The following is a 21550-nucleotide window of genomic DNA, read 5'->3' as shown; positions in this document are numbered from 1 at the left end:
TTTTAAATAATCACACAATTTCTTACAGAGAAATATAATATGTCACTGATTCATGTAAATATAGAGACATTGGGTACTAGGAGAGTACATTTCGTCCTCCACAATTCACCAACATTGCATACAAACGGTCCAACGATTTACAGAAAAGAACCAAAAAGATTAAAAAAGGAACGGAAAAGAGAATACCTCTGTATGAAATCTGGATAGTGTTAACAATTCCTCGTAAAAAGTGAACAGATGATTAAATTTAGATAGTAAATTTTAAAGGGAATACAGCAACGGATTCAGGATTTTGAAAAAGAGAGGGCCTGCAGGCCCCAAACTAGGTAATAAGTAGCTCCATAAGGGGGACCAGGCACCCTCCCCCCTAACTCCCCTCTGGGATATGTGAACAAAAATATGACTTGGTTTATTACTACCGATAATAGTTTTTTTGTCTTGCCTGTGAAGAAAGAGGCGAGACATAGGTGTTACTTTTCCGGCAGAGTCGGCATCAACAATTGTTAAGTTTTATGCTGAAGTTTGTTTGATAGGACTACTTGTGATAGATCAATGATATTTTCTATAAAGTTGCATTACTATCAGCACATATCACTGTAGGCAGTGACTTTCAATTAATAACCAATTTTCAATGTTAAGTTTTCTGCACAAGATAGTTTGATAGGAACTACTTGTGATAGACAATGATATTACTTTCAGTTTGTCGACCATATCCAGGCCCTGCCCCATAGGTCATGGTCCAACAACAAAAATAAATGAAAAACAAGTACTATCATACAGTACTATTAAATTTTAGATTGTTTATATGAAAGATGTCAGCATATTTGCTTGTGGCATTGTGGATGCTAATACAATAAATATACAAGTCTTCATCACAATTTCCTATCGGATGTTAAATGTCAAATAAACTTGTTAATGTGCCAGTGTGTCATTTGATTCAATCTGGGACTATATATATAAAAGAAGTCAATACATTATGTCCCAGATTCAATATAATTGTCAACTGAAAATAAATAAAAAGGCTTGTATTCTCACTTATTTTCCAAACCAAGTAAGAAAATTTTGCGGAAACTATCTTTTTATTTATAGATGGACTTTAATGATTTAAATTTTTGCAATTTGCTAGTCTCCTTCAGATTTTTACAAAAACGGTTTCATTATCGGTTCCTTCCGGTCCTTTTCTGTAAAATCGTCGCTCTTTTCTGTAAGTCGTTGGACCCCACACAAAGTGGTAAAACTGATGACAAAACATAACTAAATTTTACGGGAGCGTAGCTATAATCCGACACCCCGAAATTCCGACAGTCCAGTAGTCTGACAGTCCGATAGTCCGACAGTCGGTTAGTCCGACGGTCCAATAGTCCGACGATCCGATAATCCGACAGTCCGAGGGTCCGACACAAAGCCGTGCTGCTGCAAAGGATATGGATCTCAGTCGTCTTCATATAAGCTTATTAGTATACTGTCGAAACGCGAGCAGTGTTTAAAATTTAAAATTTGGAATGCGTTGTAATGGGATCCAAATTAAATCCTATACTGTTCGAACAATTAATTTAAGATTCCATTCCTGTTCATCATGTTCCTCTTCTTCTTTCTGTAACTCCCTCCTGTGGATAGGAGCACATCAATTGCTTGATTTTTACATGGGCTTATATTACACGGACGAAAATAGCTAAAATCACTTTGGTATTTTACATTATAAAACGCACTTGCTTATTAAAAACGATGGGCTTATATTAGACAGAAGATATTAAAAGTTATTCACTTTGTTACTTCGTTTTACGCTGAAGTTTCTAATAGTCTAAAATCTAATATGTTACTGATTCACTTTATGACGAAGTTGATAACGAGAATGTCTGTTTACATACATGCGCGTGCATGTAACGCATTATGTGGTTAAATGTGAAATGTCACATGTATTAGATGTATTTTTCTCATATCTGAGGGGCGTTAGCCCCGAAGATATGAGACGACTTCATAGGATTGATTTACATAGAAGTAATAAATAATTTTGTTTATCTGTTCTCTTGTTCTTAAAAGAGCAATTAGTTTTGATAAAATAGGAATAGTGTCATTATCTCAAATTTTCCAGATGCAGTAACACTTTCAGAAGATGTTTCATAGTTACAGATTTGGAATGAAATCTTAATAGATTGCGTCTATTTTTCTGTCATCAAAATGATACCTTATCACTATTAACTATTTCTGGTTTAATTGCCAAAACCTGAACTTTTTGCTGATATGATAACACTTCTATGTAAATTATAATATGGATCTAAGCATTCCTAGTCATAGAATCATCACGACATGACACCAATTATATGAAAAAGAACGGAACAAAGATGGGCAATGACATTAAGACAGTACTTATTCACACACAGCAGACAAAGCAAATAGTAGTTAAGACCGATGGCTGCAGTGCTGAAGGTCCGGGGTTCGATTCTGACTCTGGGCGCGAGACATTTCATTAATTAGAAGTGTGAATTTCACCCTCCCTCTCACATCTCTGGTACCCAGATAGGAGTTTAAACTTTGGGGCCTCGGTGGTCAAAGTTGTCCCCAACTTTGACCTGGAAATCAATCTGCTGATAACTCTTCGGTTTGTCTGTTCCTGCCGAGCAGCCCCGTGGTTCTCTACGAGTACTTCGGCTTCTTCCACCATAATTACAGACTTCCCGATGTCCTAGCGCTCCCTTTGTGTTGGGGTGGGGATTGCCCAGGCCTTGTATATATTGTTGTAAATACGTTAGTGACACACCTCCATTAATCCCGATAGGGAGTGTACTCGGATTCCACTGTATCCTTGCAGCTTTTGAGGGGTGCTCTGAATAACGAAGGATTCTACCAGAATATACATAGTCATACGATACCACAAGCTCCAACTGTATTATCCTCAATGCGAAGTGAACCCTCTTTTTCCTCACAAACAAACAGCTCTATTATAATACGAAGAATATTGTGTGTATAAAAATGTGATGTGAACAAATGTAAGTGAAAATAGTTTCTTTCTTAGCCTTCCCCATAACATTCAAATGGTTGCCCCCAGTATGACACCCGTCAATCAGGGCTCTACATTGCAAGTAAATGTTTTCACGTCAAAGACGTCACGTGTAAAATCATACGTTTATGAACATCGCAAATTCCTCTGTCATTTGATACTTCAAGTTTGCTTGAACGGATTTTCGTAAATATTGATGTAAAAATAAAGCCTCATATTTTAAATCATTTAAGGGTATTAGCGGATTCATCCGAGGAGTGCTGATTGAATATTTAGCCCGCTGCGTTCATTTCCGGTTCGTATGGCTACTGACTGATTTGATAATTTTCTGTGTGAAAAAATATACCAATTTACAAACGTTAATGTCTATATAGTAGATATAAGAAGATGTGGTATGAGTGCCAATGAGACAACTCTCCATCCAAGTCAAAATTTATAAAAGTAAACCATTATAGGTCACAGTACGGTCTTCAACACGGAGCCTTGGCTCACACCGAACAGTAAGCTATAAAGGGCCCCAAAAAATTACTAGTGTAAAACCATTCAAACGGGAAAACCAACGGTCTAATCTATATAAAAAACGAGGAACGAGAAACACTTATGAACCACATCAACATCTATAGAGGCATATTTTTCAGAGACAAGTGACCGCGCGTCGGGCTGTCGGATTATAGGACTGTCGGACTATAGGATTGTCGGATTATTAGACTGTCGGACTACAGGACTGTCGGATTATAGGTCTGACCCCAAATTTTACTAGAACTCGTTCAATTCTTGGTGCGTTTTCTGCTAGGTCTTTATTCATTGTATATATAAAATTAAGAAGATGTGGTATGATTGCCAATGAGACAACTTTCCACAAGAGACCAAATGACATATGTATGTTCACTACAAAGTGTCCTGCAAAATATTTAAAGTGAGATAACAAATAACATTAAAAACTGAGTGTTATATTAATGTCACCATTTCCCTCTACATATACTGTGACATGCAAATATTATATTAGGCAGGTTGGCAGTGGCTATTTTACCGGCTCAAACAAAATAGTCTCCTTGGCGCTATTTTGCCAGCCCCGGCAAAATAGCGATTTAGATAGAGTTTTGCTATTTTGCCGGTCTTAATTCAGATTTTCAGTATATTAATTAAGAATAGAAAAAATATAGAAACACGCACTTTAATAAGTAATCTCTAAAAGAAAATATGTCTTCTTTAAAACATTTATACATAAGCAAAGCATGCATATTAAAATCGATATTCTAATTAAAAATTATAATTAAAATATCCTACAAGTTTTGAAATTAAAAGTATCATTCAACAACCTCAAAATACTTTACAAGTGTTACTAAACCATTGCCTTGCTTTTGGTGCATTATTTAGTCTTACACAAGGAAGATGCTGCCAGTGCAGACATGAACTACACATAACACTTGTTTCTTTTTCGTCTGCATCACTTTTGCAAAATTGCAGATGTATACATTATATTCAACTTTCATAGAATAAATGCTGTCAATAGATTTCCATGCATCGTCTTCTGTATCCTTGGGAGACTTTTATATGTTAAGGACACAAATAAATACGAATAAAATAGTTTTGTTATAATATGCTGATCTCACTAAAAATAACGTCTGCTACCCGCATTGACAGGAAACAAGAGAGAGAGAGAGAGAGAGTAATTATCAAACCGAATACGGAATAACCCTTTCTAATTCCGGAACGATACAGATATAACGAAAATTAGATATACAACACGTCTGCACAATATTTCTTTATTAATTTTCTCTTCATATGAGTCGGACTTAATTCAAGTTTGTTTAATAACGAAGTGTCGACTTCCATTTTTGAACGTCAATGTTCAACAGAAATTAATGTACATGTAATTTAATTAGTGAAGTTCACCAAAAGTGAATAAACCAGACCCTGAAGGCAAATCGAGGACTAAAAGGTTATGGACATCTAGCCATACATATCATTTGTGCATAAATAGTTTCAATAAAAATTTAATTTCATATAGTCTGAAAAAAAACCCTGAAATAATACCAACAAAATAGCGCAAAGGAGACTATTTTGCCGGAGCTGGTAAAATAGCCACTGCCATTGTATTCTATAGATGGAAGAGAATTGTATGCTAAATAAGTTCATAACGTAACCAACACCAATTTATCTTTCTGCTGGCTGTATATATCACATGAGCACGACATTCTCCGTATACGAGGCTAGACTAGAGATCCAAAGAAAAAATTATCAGCAAAACGACACTTTTTCACTGAGATAAATCAGGAACATATATATTGACGTTAGATATACTGTTCCCAGGATAAATTAAAGGGACATTTTTCGGACATAAATTTGAAATGTGAATAAATCGAGGATATCTTACTTATTTAAGCAAGACGACTTAAGGATGTTCGCTACTCTGTTTCAAAATAGCAAACTTTTTAAAAGACTGTTATAAATTGATTGTATATAAATAAAGAAACTAAAAAAGCAGAAAAAAATGAAGGGTCCGTGTGCTTTTTTTCGAGATATAAGCCATTGAAAATTTGGCGGGAAATAATTCTCTCTAGACCTTTCATACATTAAACATTGGCACCTTTTTTCTTTCAAAAACGATGAAAAAATAACAAGGATTTTATAAGATTTATAAAGATGACATTTTAAACTGTATGTTATCAAATTATGGAAAGAAAAGTAGGGGTTAGTGGGCAAAATTTTTAATGGCACTACATGGATAAAACCAGAGGATTCCGAATATCTGGCAAAAATTCAAAACCAAGAGGAGCGAACATCCTTAAAAACTAGTAATTGTTTTTATAGCTCCTCAAGTATGCATATATCCCAAGTTTCATATTGTTGGATCTGAGTGTTCCTGACGACGGTAAACCTAAACTGAATTGCGCTTCGGACGCACCAAAGTGTTATTTTCATATTCTACGTATATATTTTTTTCTCTTAGTGTAATCAGTAATTGTCTTTATAACGGATATTCCTTTTGTAAACAAAAACAGAATGCATGTCAGCATATTTTGGAATACTTGCAGGTAGCTTGCGGTCCATGTTAAAGGTCTTGTAATCCTATGTATAGGACTTTCTATTTCGTTGTGAATTGCTTATATCTGTCACCAAATCTGTCTATACGTTGCATTGTATTTCTTTGTTAAATTGACACGTTTGCTAGTCAGGGTTCAAGAGCGCTTTGCTTTCGAGTTTCCGTGTGCTCGTAGCGATTTTTTTTGTCATGAATTGATACACAATATCCTTTCTTTTACATTATAAGTTGAGGAATTGATCTGATCGGTATGTTTCGCATAAGGTATTGGTTACGAAACTAGTCACCACAGTTTGCCGTACTTCTCTAGAAGCATACAATTATTCGCCAAGTTTCCATCTCAGCAGACTTTTTAGTTCGTGTCATGATTTGTTTAGTGTTCGTAGAGACATTATATGTCTCTGGTGTTCGTTTTCATGCAAGTAAAAATAAGTCTCCATTAATGACATTGTTTGTTATCAACTTGAATGGAAATGTTGCTGAAATGCGACACGATCAAGAATTCATAGCATGCAAACTAATTCTCATGATTTATTTTAGCACGGAAAGTTTTGATTTATAGATAGTGTTCCTGACATAGTGTAGTGAAAGTGAACGTAGAAAATATTTAATTTTCATCCCAATCGCCGATATCTATGATCAAAATTCAATTTAGTGTTGTTATGGGCGTAATTTATATGCTTTTTGCGTGTCAATGGTCATTCGCAGGTTAGAAATGATTAATGTCTGATAAATCAATTGAATTATCAAATCACTTGGTTCTAACAATGTCTACCTGGGATAACTACCATGCACGATACACTGTCATCAGCAGATTTTTTTTCTGAAGATTGCGTGAACAACGAACCAATTATCTGTCGTTTAAGGAGGGGCATATTAATGGTTTTTTGTTTATATTGCGAACCCTAAGAGAGTCGGCCTTTAAAACAGTTTCATATTATTTTTTTGCACGCAATGTATTGTAATTTAATTTGTTAAACTCATCCATGTGCAGGTAAAGTTTTCCTGAACGATCTAACGACATTACTTGAAGAATGCATTAACTGATTATTTTAACATATGACATATTTTGATCATATTTTTGTCAATTCTTTACATAGTGTGTCGATAAAATGGTATTATTGTTACCTGCACTTTCCGTATGAAATCGGGTCCCTGTCTGGAAATTCTTTTCGGCAATTAGTCTCAGAAGTAACAATAATTATTAGCTCACCTGGTCCAAAGGGCAAAGTGATTTTTTCTCTTCACTAGGCGTCCGTCGTCCGTCGGCGTTAGCTTTTACAAAAATCTTCTCCTCTGAAACTGCTGTGTCAAATATAACCAAACTTGGCCACAATCATCATTGGGTTATCTAGTTTAAAAATGTGTCCGATGACCCAGTCTGCCAACCAAGATGGCCGACATGGCTAAAAATAGAACATATGGGTAAAATGCAAGTTTTGTCTTATTTTGAAAAACGTTATAAATAGAGAAAATCTGATAGGGAAGAAATGTTCATAATGTTGAGCTCTACCAATTGTTCATTTACGCCAAAACTGTCAGACGACTTCTTGTAGGAGTTATTGCCCTTAAATGACAAATTTTACCATTTTTTCATTTTTGTCTATTATCTTGAAAACTATAATAGATAGTGAGAAACCTTTAAATGCAAAAATGATCAGCAAGACAAGTTCTTTACAAATAAGTCTCATTGTCGAAATCGTCAGTCGACTCCTTATAAGAGTTATTGCCCTTTGATGACGATCTTTACCAATTTTTTGCGTTTTTGCCTTATACATGTATCTTAAATCTTAGTAGACTGTCACTTTATATAGGAGAGATTACCCTTAAATGAGGATTTTGTTTACCCTCTTTTGTGTTTTGAGCAAAATCTAAAGAAGATAGAGAGCCCGGAAACTAAACAGATTAAATGATCAACAAAACAGAGATATTTGTCATGAATTCTATTCCCGTCTACAATGTTGGAGAGTGTCCTTTGTTGAATATGCACATAGACCAAGTCCAAGGTGAGCGACACAGGCTCTTTAGAGCCTCTAGTTTCTTATTGTTACTTTTTATGGGTAATCGTAGCCAGTGCCCAAACCTTTACGATTGTGTGCATTTCTTCAACATACTTTCTACATCTACATCCAGAGAACATAACAAAATATAAAGACTAAACTGAGAGCAGCTACAGAACAGGATTTTATCTATGTATTGGCTCTCCTAATTTACACAAGTAATGTTATAACGGGGTAAGGCCACTTTTTCCTGAATTTATTTCTCACTAAGGCCATTTTACTCAGTCAAAGTATCACAGCCAGATATATGTACTTTATAATTATGCCCCCGCCGTAGCGGAGGGTGCATTAAGTTTGACCCTTGTCCGTCCGTACGTCCGTCCATCCGTCGGTCCGTACGTACGTACGTCCCAAAGTTGGTTTCCGTTCTCTGACTTATGTTTGCCTCAACCAAATGTTATGAAACTTATACACAATACTTATTACCACAAAACTCAGATCAAGTACAAATTTGGGTAGTGTCACTTTTAACGTTCTTCAGTTATGTCCCTTTATAACTTTATATGATATACAAGCGGGGGCATCATCTGTGTCCCATGGACACATTCCCCATTTATTTTGTATATTTCTAAACAAGTCACATCAAATTATAAACGCCCGAGGCAAATTTTGAGCATTTATCCCTATAATGAACAAGACTGTGGACATCGTTATTCTGTTGGGCATAAAGCTATGTATTGTCGTTCGGGTACAAATTAATTTATTTTGGTTAGCGATGTCATTCTATGCAGATTTGACAAAAACATGTAAAATTTTGCAATTTGGTATAAAAATGCCGTCAACAGCAACATATAGGGCGGAATAACTTTTTGATTTAATGGATTGTATTTAGTGTTGTAATTGAACCAAAAGATGATTCATCAATATTCATGATTTACTTCAAAATGGGGAAATAGTAAAAAATTAAACAAATGGTATTAATCTAGGTTTTACATGTATACATATTTTTTTTCAAAAGTATATTATTTATCAATGATGAATCACCTTAAAGTTCAATTCAACAATTTATAGTCATGGTCTAAGCTGTATAATCAAAAAGAAAAAAACACAACAATGGTATTATTTTTTTATTTACAAAATCAATTAATAAAATGTCATCTCATATGAGCACAACATCAACAATTCAAGGATACACAGATCATCGCACCACTGAAATATAATTTAAGAAGATTCAAAATGAACATGCAAATCAATAGACATAAATGTGATGATCAAGTAAGTCAAATTTTAATGTTCATACCAAAAATATAAGTTAAATCAAGAAAATTCCCTGAACAAAGCACTACAGTCTACGGAATGTTTATTTTTTAATCACTGATGGTTAGTTTTTTCACAATGTCTTTCAAAACCTGTCTCAAACTAGAGGATGATTTCTTGCTAGACCTTGAGGATTTGCTTATCTTATTCCGATCAAATCTGGTAACTGCAAAACCACGAATCCTCAAAAATAAATGGGTAATGTCTTCAGTAACAGATGAAACAAATATACTATCTTCATTTGCCATAAGAATGTTACAATCCTACTTGACCATGAAACCTTCCATAATCCTTTCTCTTAAGGGCTCAGTAAGAAGTGAATTTGGACTTAGAACTGAGCTAGTAGACTTGCGTACAATAAATTTCATCTCATGCACTAGCAAAAACAAAGTGTTTCATGCCTTTTGGAGACCACAACGATCTTGTACATTGTACCATTTTGCTGTATTGGGTAACACAATTATGACTATCTGAGTTCATAGTGAAGTATGAAATAAACCAAGTTAATGCGCACTATATCTTGTATATCTTTTATGTATAGTGAATACATAATATATCCTGATATGTATAATAAAATGGACCGGTCATTGCTGCTTAGGTTTGATTGTTCTTTTTCAGAATTGTCTTTTTGCACCTTGGTCATCTGTGCCATAATTTCACCAAATATGTCTTAAAAAATCAATTGCATAAATGTTGTTACTACATTCTCTGAATATGTTGAAAAATAGTCTAAAACTGCTGTCTTAGGGAAAGATCTGAACGCACCTAATGAAGTTTGCGAAAAATATATATTCTCTATTATTGCTTTGTGTAATTTTGCTGGTTGACTCTTCAAAAACAGTGTTAATAACCTGTTGTAAACAATCCTTAGCAGAGGTATTGTTTTTAAGTTGATGGAATAAATATTGAATCTCTTGTGAATTTACATTAAATGGATCACTTGCAATGTTACACAGTGATGCAACTGTGTAGATTCAGAACTACAAGATGTGGAAGGTTGTGTTGCAGAAGAACCTTTGTTAACACAAAAGTCTCTGGCCTGAATTTTTTGACCATTCTGTTTTTAGGTATCCCCCCGAAGGCCGAGATGGTTTTCAGTTTCTTGTCACACAAACTGGACATTGATACTCGGTATCGGGTCCTTTCGCTTCAAGAACACGTTCGAACCCTACACGTTCGCACTCCTGGATTCGTTCGCACCCTATTTTTATTCAAAGACAGGTTGAATAATTAGGTGTTTTTTTTAGATGTTTATATCCAAATATTTATATTTTCATGAATAAAAATAAAAAAATGAAATATTGTTTTTTGTGATTACTAGTAGATGATTAATTCTTAAACGTTAATCATTTATGATTACTGTTAATTTGTATTTACAAAGCTAATTTGAAATTATTGTTATGTGTTTGAAAATCATAGCTGTTGTTATAACTATGGAGTTACCCTCAATATTTTATTGCTCTATTTTAGTTGCTCTCGTGGCAATGTCATTGTGACGAGTTTGATAGCCTTTTCATATCTTCCGCCTTTCTTTAACAAATCTTAGATGAGCGAACATTATTCATTTCAGTCAAAATAATTCACAAAACACTAAAGGAAACCTGTTTACGTTTTTAGAATGTCACTTTATTTAAAACATTAAAAAAAACTTAGTATCTTTATTTTATAGCAATATCTGCGACTCATTTCACAAAAAACTTAGGGGAAAAGTTTTCGCAAGTCATGAACAGTTCTGTATAACTTACGATCAATTTTAGTCATAAGATTTTTGTGTGAAAAGAGCCCCAGAGCTATTTCTGTTTTGGGGGATATTCAATTCATTTGAAATTTTATATATATATGTCGAAAAAACCCTAGAACTCCTCTTTTGGTTGTTGTCTCAGTGACGAAAACCCCATTTCGCATTAATACCGGTTTCGTATCTTTTGATTGGTCTCTCTTTCTCTAATGTTTTGTCAGTTTTATTTACATTTGTCATTCTACTTTTTATAATAGCACATAGATGTATATGTAAGATACACTAATTAAAACACGATTAAAAAATTATTAAAAAAAAAGACCTTTAAAAAGAGTGCAAATGTGTAGGGTGCGAACGGACCCAGTTTGCGAACGTGACGTCGTGTGGGGATGCGAACGTGAAAGGGGGCGAACATGAATGGGAGTGAACGAGATTTTGGATCACTATCTGATACCTGTACTGTGGGGTGAGCATTTTTTTGTCTTTTTTTTAACTAGGTACAGCGAAATAGTTGCTACAGTCACTATCACTTGGGTCATATTCTGTACTGTCCCAAGATAAACAATCTGACATGTTTGAGTCCAAACCAAATTGAGAATACCAGATTTTCAACTCATTCTATTTATGGCATGCTTATGTTTTTTAGCTCACCTGGCCCGAAGGATGTGAGCTTTTCCCATCACTAGGCGTCCGTCGTCTGTCGTCGTCCGTCTTCCGTTCACTTTTACAAAGATCATCTCCACTGAATTAAACTAATGGGCCAAATTTTACCAAACTTGGCCAAAATCATCAATGGGGTATATAGTTTAATAAATGTGTCCGATGACCACGCCTGTAAACAAACATGGCCGACATGGCTAAAAATAGAACATAGGGGGTAAAATGCAATTTTCGTCTATTGTCTTGCAAACCGCTATAGATGGAGAAAATCGGTATCGGGTCCGTTCGCCAAGATTGCATGTTCGCCCTGGGTCCGTTTGCTCTGAGTCCGTTCGCCCATAGAGTCTGTTCGCCCTGGGTTCGTTCGCCCTACTTTTTATAAAAAACATGATAAATATTAATGTCATAATGTTTTATGAGCTTATTCAGATATATATATATATGGTAAATATGAAATAAAATACATGTTTCTAAAAAAAATGATAAAAACATAGAAGTAATTAAGAATTAATGGCTTGTTTTGGAGCATTATTGGCTTCATTGTTAAGTATGTTTTTGTTTAGAATTACTTTTAATGACTGTTGATTGTAATGTAAAATGCTGATTGGGTAAAGTTATGATGTCTTTGATCTCACTGATTGTTTTATTAATTGTCACTGGTGTATTAATAAGGTCGGAAAATTAAAAACATTTTTTTTTTTTTTAAATTAACTTGTCGGCTTGGAATGAGTGAAAACAATGATGTATGAATTGTTAGACATGAAAGGGAAATTTAGTTTTCGCAGCTCAATTGAACTCTTTGATCTAAAAATTTGTTTTATTTAATAAAGCATGCTGTAGAAATGTAGAGTGAATGGCTGTGTGATTGTGTCCTTTTAGTATTTTTTTTATATAGAATATTTCACTTCAGTGCTCTTCAAAATAATAGTGATAAGACATAATTGGTGTGTGATGCGAACTGAGGATGCGAATGACTAAGTTCGAGTTGGGTCTTATTATTACTGATCAAGAAAAATAATTATCTGGTAGCAGCATTACAACATAAATATTCGGCGAAATTTTCAACAAACTTTGACATACTTTATTCAAATATTTAACATTAAACAACAAGACAAAAAATTAAAATAAAAAACAGGGCGAACAGATCCGGGGCGAACGGGTATCAGGGCGAACGGACCCAGGGCGAACAGGTATTTGGACGAACAGGTACTAAGACGAACAGGTACTAGGGCGAACGGACAGTTGCAAAAATTTTGAGAATGATGAGATCTACCTAATGACAATTGACATCAAAACTGTCAGATGACTTCTTATGAGTTATTGTTCTTAAACAACAAATTTTACCTTCTTTTTTTTTAAAATTTTTGCCTAGTATATCGAAAATTGTAATAGATAGACAGAAACTGTAAATATGATAAATGATCATCAAGACAAGATCTACCAATAAATCAATATGCTCGAAATCGTCATCGACGCCTTATTAAAGTTATGGCAATTTTTCCATTTTTTTTCCATTTTTGTCTATTATCTTGAAAACTATAATAGATAGATAGAAACTTGAAATAGAAAAAAATGATCAGCCAGACAAGATCTACAAATAAACCATCATGGCTGAAATCATGTTTGATTTATTTGTAGATCTTGTCTTGTTGATAATTTTTGCTGTTCAAAGTTTCTATCTATCTATTATAGTTTTTGAGATATAAGGCAATAATGCAAAACATTGGTAAAAATCGTCATTAGAGAGCAATAACTCCAATAAGGAGTCGTCTGACGATTTCGGCGGTGTTGACTTATTTGTAGATCTTGTCTTGCTGATCACTTTTTCGCCTTAAAGATTTTATCTGTCTATTATTGTTTTCAAAATAATCAGCAAAAATGTAAAAAATTGGAATAATTTGACATTTATGGGCGATAACTCCTATAAGAAGTCGCCTGACAGTTTTGACGTAAATGAACAGCAGATAGATCTTTACATTTACCAAATGTCTCCCAGTCAGATTTTATCTATGCAAAGCGGTTTTCTAGATAATAGACAAAACTTGCATTTCACCCCTATGTTCTTTTAATAGCAATGTCGGCCATGTTTGTTTGCAGGTTGGGTCATCGGACACATTTGTTTAATCTAGATAACCTAATGATGATTGTGGCCAAGTTTGGTTGAATTTTGCCCAATAGTTTCAGAGGAGAAGATTTTTGTAAGATATTAATCAAAAAACGCAAAAAAATTGTAAAAGTCATTAATGGGCAATAACTCCAATAATGTGTCGTCTGACAATTTCGGCTTATTTGTCATTCTGATAATTTTGTCAGTTTTTTCTGTTCATAGCGGTTTTCAAGATCAAAGACACAACTCGTATTTTACCCCAATGTTCTATTTTTAGTCATGTCGGCCATGTTGGTTGGCAAGGCGTGGTCATGGGACACATTTTTAAAACTAGATACCCTAATGATGATTGTGGCCAAGTTTGATTAAATTTGGCCCAGTAGTTTCAGAGGAGAAGTTTTTTGTAAAAGTTAACGACGACGGACCCCAAGTGATGAGAAAAGCTCACTTTTGGCCAAGTGAGCTAAAAATCGTACAAGCTCATTAAATCTATCTAATATTATGTCCCAGATTAAATATACAACATGTAACAGTATCTATTTATAATTAGTTCCCTACCGACGAAGTCGATGGGGACTTTAGGTTTGCACTCCGTCCGTCCGTCCGTCTGTATGTCTGTCTGTCCATCCATCCGTCAGTCCGGCAAATCAGTTTTCCACACTTTTTTTCTTCATGCTTGAAGATATTGATTTGATATTTTGTGTATTGTTTTATCATGACAAGTTACAGATCAAGTTTGAATTTTGTTCTGGTCTGATGATTTTGTGCAGAGTTATGGTCCTTTGACTTAGAAAATTCACTAAAATAATCAGTTTTCCACACTTTTTTTTGTTATTGATGAAGATATTGATTTGATTATTGGTACATAGTTTTATCATGACAAGTTACAGTTCAAGTTCGAATTTTGTTCCGGTCTGATGATTTTGTGCAGACTTATGGTCCATGGACTTAGAAAATTCACTTAAATAATCAGTTTTCAACACTTTTGTTCGTCATGCTTGAAGATATTAACTTGATATTTGTTATATAGTTTACACCATTATAAGTTATAGATCAAGTTAGAATTTTGTTCCGATACAATGAATTTTTAACTGGCAGGGGACTATGTATTGCCATGCAATACTCACAGAATGCTTGTTAATTTATTCATGATAATAATTAATTATAAATCATCTCCGGAATCAGGAATGCAAAGTTAAATGATCAAACTAAATTTTTAAATAAATTAATCAAAATCAATATTGTTATTGGCATTTAAATTCGAATAATACGTGTACAAATGAAAATCTAAAACTTTAATTGAAAATTATACGTTTTTCAACGGTCCTAAAAGAAATATTTGATAGGAAATTATAAATTTTATAAATGTTTTTTTTTTTTTTTATTTGGGGGGGGGGGGGGGGGGGGACATCGAAGATGTTAATCACTCTTAACTTTGCCTACTAATTAACAAAAGTGAAAACTGAACAGAGAATGTACATCGAACAAAGGTTGATGGGGTAATCGTTGTTTACATTATTACATTATCGTAACTACCCGGAATCATTCAGTTATAGCGCGCAGAATTGTAGGTTACAATCACCCATTAGATATTATGGGCACATCCATTGTATTCAGAATTAAAGACAATGGCTAATCCTGATTGGTCGATGTTTGCAGCCGGTAATTTTTATCACTAGACACTTCGTGCATTGTTCATTATAAAAAAGGCAAAATAATATATTTTCCTAAGCCCTAACGGAACTGAAAGGTCTTTTCTACGCTGTGACGAGACAGTGGTTTTTAAGTGCAGAATTGATAGGTAAGGGAGATGAGTACAAATTACAAGAAAAGCAACGAGAACCTATATTTTTGGACTAAAAAATACTGTCCTAATATTTTTTTTGTCAAGCCTACGACTTCTGTCGCAGAAAGCTCGACATTGGAATAGTGGTCCGGCGGCGGCGTTAACTAACTACTTAAAAGCTTTATATTTTAGAAGGTGGAAGACCTGGATGCTTCATACTTTGTACATAGATGCCTTCTGAAGTTTCCGTCTGTTATATGACCATTGTTCTTGACCTCATTTTCATGGTTCAGTGACAACTTGAAAAAAAAGTTAAGATTTTTTGTAATGTTAATTTCACTCTTATTATGAGTAATAGGATAACTATATTTAGTATGTGCGTACCTTGCAAGGTCCTCATGTCTGTCAGACAGTTTTCATCTGACCTCGATCTCTTTTCATGGATCAGTGAACAAGGTTAAGTTTTCGTGGTCAAGTATATAGATCAGATACTTTAAGCAATAGGTCTACTATATATGGTGTATGGAATGATTGTAAAGTGTACATGTCCAACTTGCAGGTGTCATCTGACCTTGACCTCATTTTCATGGTTCAGTGGTCATAGTTTAGTGTTTGTGTTTTGGTCTGTTTTCTAATACTGTATACAGTAGGTCAGCTATATTTTGTGTATGGAAATATTTTACAATGTACATGTCAGTCTGGCAGGTTCTATTTGACCTTGATCTCATTTTCACGGTTCATTGCTCAATGTTAAGTTTTTGTGTTTTGGTCTTTTTTCTAATACTGTATGCAGTAGGTCAACTATATTTGGTGTATGGAAATATTTTACGATGTACATGTCCGTCTGGCAGGTTTTATTTGACCTGACCTCATTTTCATGGTTCATTGCTTATGTTAAGTTTTTGTGTTTTGATGTGTTTTGATCTGTTTTTCTTTAAACTATAAGCAATAGGTCAACTATATTTTGTGTATGGAATGATCGTAAGGTGTACATGTCCAACTGGCAGGTATCATCTGACCTTGACCTCACTTTCATGGTTCATTGGTCAATGTTAAGTTTTCACGGTTAAGTTTGTTTCTTAGATACTATAAGCAATAGGTCAACTATATTTAATTTATAGATTGATTGTAAGGTGTACATGTTTGTCTGGCAGGGTTCATCTGACCTTGACTTTATTTTTTTGGATCATGTTAAGTTTATGTGACACTTGTAGTAAAGCTTTGTATTTAGTACTATCAACATAAAATCAATGGTCAGTAAAGGAGGCGAGACATTTCAGCGTGTGCACTCTTGTCTTTAATTCTAGCAAGGTTTCTTTCTAAAAATCAACTTTCTAAAGACTTTATCTCGAAAAAGGGTATTACTTGTATAAATCCACGGTATAAATGATCCACTCAAGGATTTGTATAGTAAGATACAAATCCGTGATCCACTGCAAACATATTTTGGTTCTTCTGAACAGTGTTCTATAAAAAAAATTTAAAGATAAAATCAAAAATCATACTTCGAAAAATGACAGACGAACAAACAGACAACTAACTTATCCTCTTCATGCCGACTGGCATATAAGGCTGATGACAGGTCTCTCCACTGTTGTCTGTCCTTTGCAATCTTTTCCATTTCACCCCAGGTCTTTCCCATGCTTTTAAATTCACTGTCAATTGTCCTTCTCCATGTTTCTTTTGGTCTTCCTCTGTTTCTTTTACCTTCCGATGGTGTCCATTTCAGAGCTTTTTTGGTGATGTTATTCTGGTCTTTTCTTAAAGTGTGTCCTAGCCATCTGAATCTCCGTTGTTTAATGGTGGTCATCAGATCTTTTTGTCCTGTTCTTTCGTACTGTTCTTTATTAAATATCTTTGCTGGCCAATATATCTTACAAATTTTCCTCATGCATTTGGTGTGAAATCCAGAGAGTCTCTGGCTGTCTTTCTGTGTTATTCTCCAGCATTCTGCACCATACAACAAGATAGAGAGCACATTACTCTGGTGGATCTTTATTTTTGTTTTTTTCACGTATTTTGCATGTCCTCCATTTTTTTTTTAGTTGGTGAAAAGATGTTCTGGCCTTCTGGAGTCTGTTTGAGATGTCTTTTTCTGTTTCGTTGTTTTTGCTGAGTATACTGCCCAGATAGGTAAAGTCGTCTACTTCTTCTACTGGTTCACCCTCTTGTTTGATTGCAGTGAAGGTAGATGTAAGCTGCATTGTTTTTGTTTTCTTCTTGCTGATGTTCAATCCAATTTGGTGTGCATATTTGTCTAGATCTTGGGTTTTCTTTTGTAGATGGTCAGCATTGCTTGAAAGTAGAGCTATATCATCTGCAAATTCAAGATCTTCCAGCATTGTTGTTAAGTTCCATCTAATTCCTCTATTTTATTCCCTATTGCTTGCCTCATTACCCAATCAATAGCGACAAGGAAAAGCATAGGTGACATGAGGCATCCTTGTCGTACTCCACTAGTGATATTGAACCAATTGCTTATTTTGTTGTTGTGGATAACGCTACATGAGAAGTTGTTGTATAAGCTCTTGATTATTTGGACGAGTTTTTCTGGACATCCATATACTTTGAGGATCTGCCATAGACATTCCCTGTGGATACTATCAAAAGCCCTTTCAAAATCGACGAAATTTATATGTAATTTGGTGTTCCATTCTATGCACTGTTCCATGATGTTTCTTAAAGTGAATATGTGATCCATGCATCCAACCCCAGGTCTAAACCCTAATTGTTCCTTTCTTATAATTTCATCTATTACAAAGCTGAGTCGCATGCAGATAATTTTGCAGAAAACTTTACTAGAAGTGTGATTCCACGCCAGTTTGTGCAGTCCATCTGATTACCCTTCTTCTGTAGTTTTACAATTAGCCCTTTAAACCAGTCATTTGGGAGTATCTCTTCAATCCATACTTTTGTGAATAGTTTGTGAAGTTGTTCTGTTGCAAGTGTAGTGTCTGTTTTCAACATTTCACTTTCAATATTGTCAATGCCTGGTGACTTGTTGTTCTTCAATTTATTAATAGCCTTTGATATTTCTTCTTTGGTTGGCGGTCCTAGTTCAATATCGAATGGTTCTCCTATGGGTTCATCAACAGATGGTGTTTCTACTGGTTCTGGTCGATTTAGAACCTAATTAAAGTGTTGTGCCCATCGTTTCAGCTGTTCATATTCTATGGTGATCTTCGCTCAATTTTAACAGGTCCACTACAGGAGTTAAAGTTTCCTGTTAATTCTCTCGTGATTCTATAAACTTCACTCATATCTCCTCTGTTGGCTGCTGTTTCTGCCTCATTTGCCTTGTTGTCATTATATTCTCTTTTGTCGTTTCTAAGTTTCCGTTTGGTTCTTTATTAACTTGAGAGTACTCTTTGTTATATTTTTCTATAATTCTCTTTGATCTTGCACTCTGTTTTTTCTCCTTCAGGTTTCTTCTTTTATCTATAAGGGCCCATGTTTCCATTTTTATTCATTTCTTGTCATTCTTCTTTCTGTTACCAAGCACTGTTCTGCATGCATGAGTGTAGTAACTGTCTTTAATATCTTTCCAGGTGGATTTCACGTCTTGTTCTAATCCTTCACCTTCACCTTAGTTGCATTTTATTTTGCTAAGTTTGAATTCCTTGTTCTTTGGAACATAGAAAATATAATTGATATGTTCAATAACTTTCATCACCTTTATTTGATATATATATATTTCTGTGACTGCATCTTACGATCCTTTACGACAGATAATTTAGCTAATCTGCAATTAATTACATCTTCATGCCTTATATATCATGAACTGTGTTACAACTCTAGATTATACTGACGAGGAAAGGTAACACTAGGCCACCGAAAGGTGAATTTTTATTCAGTCTAGGTGGTCAAGTGGCCTAGAGCGCTGACACAGTGCAGGCGGTTTTGTCAGGATATGCCAATAGCATGAGTTCGAATCCCGGCGAGTGATGAACAAAAATTTGCTTCCGCAAATTTACAGATTTAACATTGTTGTGCTGATATTTAGAGTAAAAACAAACCCGCAATTTTTATACGTGTGCATGCAAAACAAATTTCTTGGTAGAGGGGTCTAAATACAGCACAAACAACATTTTCCAAAAGACCAAAAAGGTGAAAAAGTATATTTTAACAAAACGCATTTGACTAGCAGGTCGAACAACGGATGTTCTTAAACCCTGCTGACTGCCATTGGCGATTGCCAAATAAACGGATCACCAGATGTAACAAAATGGATCTTAACTATTAATTTAATACCAAACAGAAAACAATAAACTTGCGGAAAAGATGGTTTACCGCAAACAAAAGATGCAAAAATTAGTACACCATATCCGGATTTCGACAATTAATGTCTCTTCAGTGATGTTAGGAATCGAAACGGTATTTGGAAGGCCATATAATTTACCTCAATTTAGGATAAACTCTTGAATTTTGAAGAGTCGAAATAGGATGAACGGATCATATAAACCCGAAGGCAACTATAATACAAGCCCAAACGAAAAAATATAAACAAGTTTATATTGATGACAACGTTCAAACCTATGATTGCGTTGGATAAAAACCGCAATGTTTATATGTGTGCATGCAAAACAAATTTCTTGGTAGAGGGGTCTAAATACAGCACAAACAACATTTTCCAAAAGACCAAAAAAGTGAAAAAGTATATTTTAACAAAACGCATTTGACTAGCAGGTCGAACAACGGATATTCTTAAACCCTGCTGACTGCCATGGGCGATTGCCAAATAAACGGATCACCAGATATAACAAAATGGATCTTAACTATTAATTTGATACCTAACAGAAAACAATAAACTTGCGGAAAAGATGGTTTACCGCAAACAAAAGGGGCAAAAATTAGTACACCATATCCGGATTTCGACAATTAATGTCTCTTCAGTGATGTTAGGAATCGAAACGGTATTTGGAAGGCCATATAATTTACCTCAATTTAGTATAGACTCTTGAATTTTGAAGAGTCGAAATAGGATGAACGGATCATATAAACCCGAAGGCAAATATAATACAAGCCCAAACGAAAAAATATAAACAAGTTTAAATTGAAAACAACGTTCTAACCTATGATTGCGTTGGATGAAAACCGCAATTTTTATATGTGTGCATGCAAAACAAATTTCTTGGTAGAGGGGTCTAAATACAGCACAAACAACATTTTCCAAAAGACCAAAAAAGTGAAAAAGTATATTTTAACAAAACGCATTTGACTAGCAGGTCGAACAACTGATGTTCTTAAACCCTGCTGACTGCCATTGGCGATTGCCAAATAAACGGATCACCAGATGTAACAAAAAATGGATCTTAACTATTGATTTAATACCAAACAATAAAACAATAAACTTGCGGAAAAGATGGTTTACCGCAAACAAAAGGTGCAAAAATTAGTACACCATATCCGGATTTCGACAATTAATGCCTCTTCAGTGATGTTAGGAATCGAAACGGTATTTGGAAGGCCATATAATTTACCTCAATTTAGGATAGACTCTTGAATATATATACACACTTAGTATCTTAAGAAAATGAAATCCTTGAACCCTCTCCCACCTGAATCGATCCTTGTCTCGCTTGATGTTACCTCTCTCTATACTAACATCCCCCATGACGATGGTATTGAAGCCTGTAGGGAAGTCTGGAACTCCCGCAACACCTTACATCCAGCTACTGAATGTGTAGTCCAGCCTCTAACTTTGGTATTGAAATGCAATAACTTCACATTCAATGGTGAACACTTTCTCCAAGTTAATGGAACAGCAATGGGAACAAAGATATTATGCCAATATTTTTATGGGGAAATTAGAACAGCGAATTCTCAACTCTTCTCTTTATCCACCTCTCTCTTGGTTCCGATTCATCGACGATATTGACATGAAGTGGAATAATACTA

General features: G+C 34.7%; 1 protein-coding gene across 5 annotated transcripts in view; it reads left to right on the top strand.

Annotated features, from left to right (window-relative positions):
- Positions 1-21550, top strand: part of LOC127698926 (TALPID3 protein-like) — a 480691-nt gene that overhangs the window by 131578 nt on the left and 327563 nt on the right. The gene's annotated exons all lie outside the window — the stretch shown is intronic.

This window comes from Mytilus californianus, unplaced genomic scaffold (assembly GCF_021869535.1).
Source record: "Mytilus californianus isolate M0D057914Y unplaced genomic scaffold, xbMytCali1.0.p SCAF_4, whole genome shotgun sequence".
NCBI classification, from domain to species: domain Eukaryota; kingdom Metazoa; phylum Mollusca; class Bivalvia; order Mytilida; family Mytilidae; genus Mytilus; species Mytilus californianus.
This window is presented reverse-complemented; position numbering and strand designations above follow the sequence as displayed.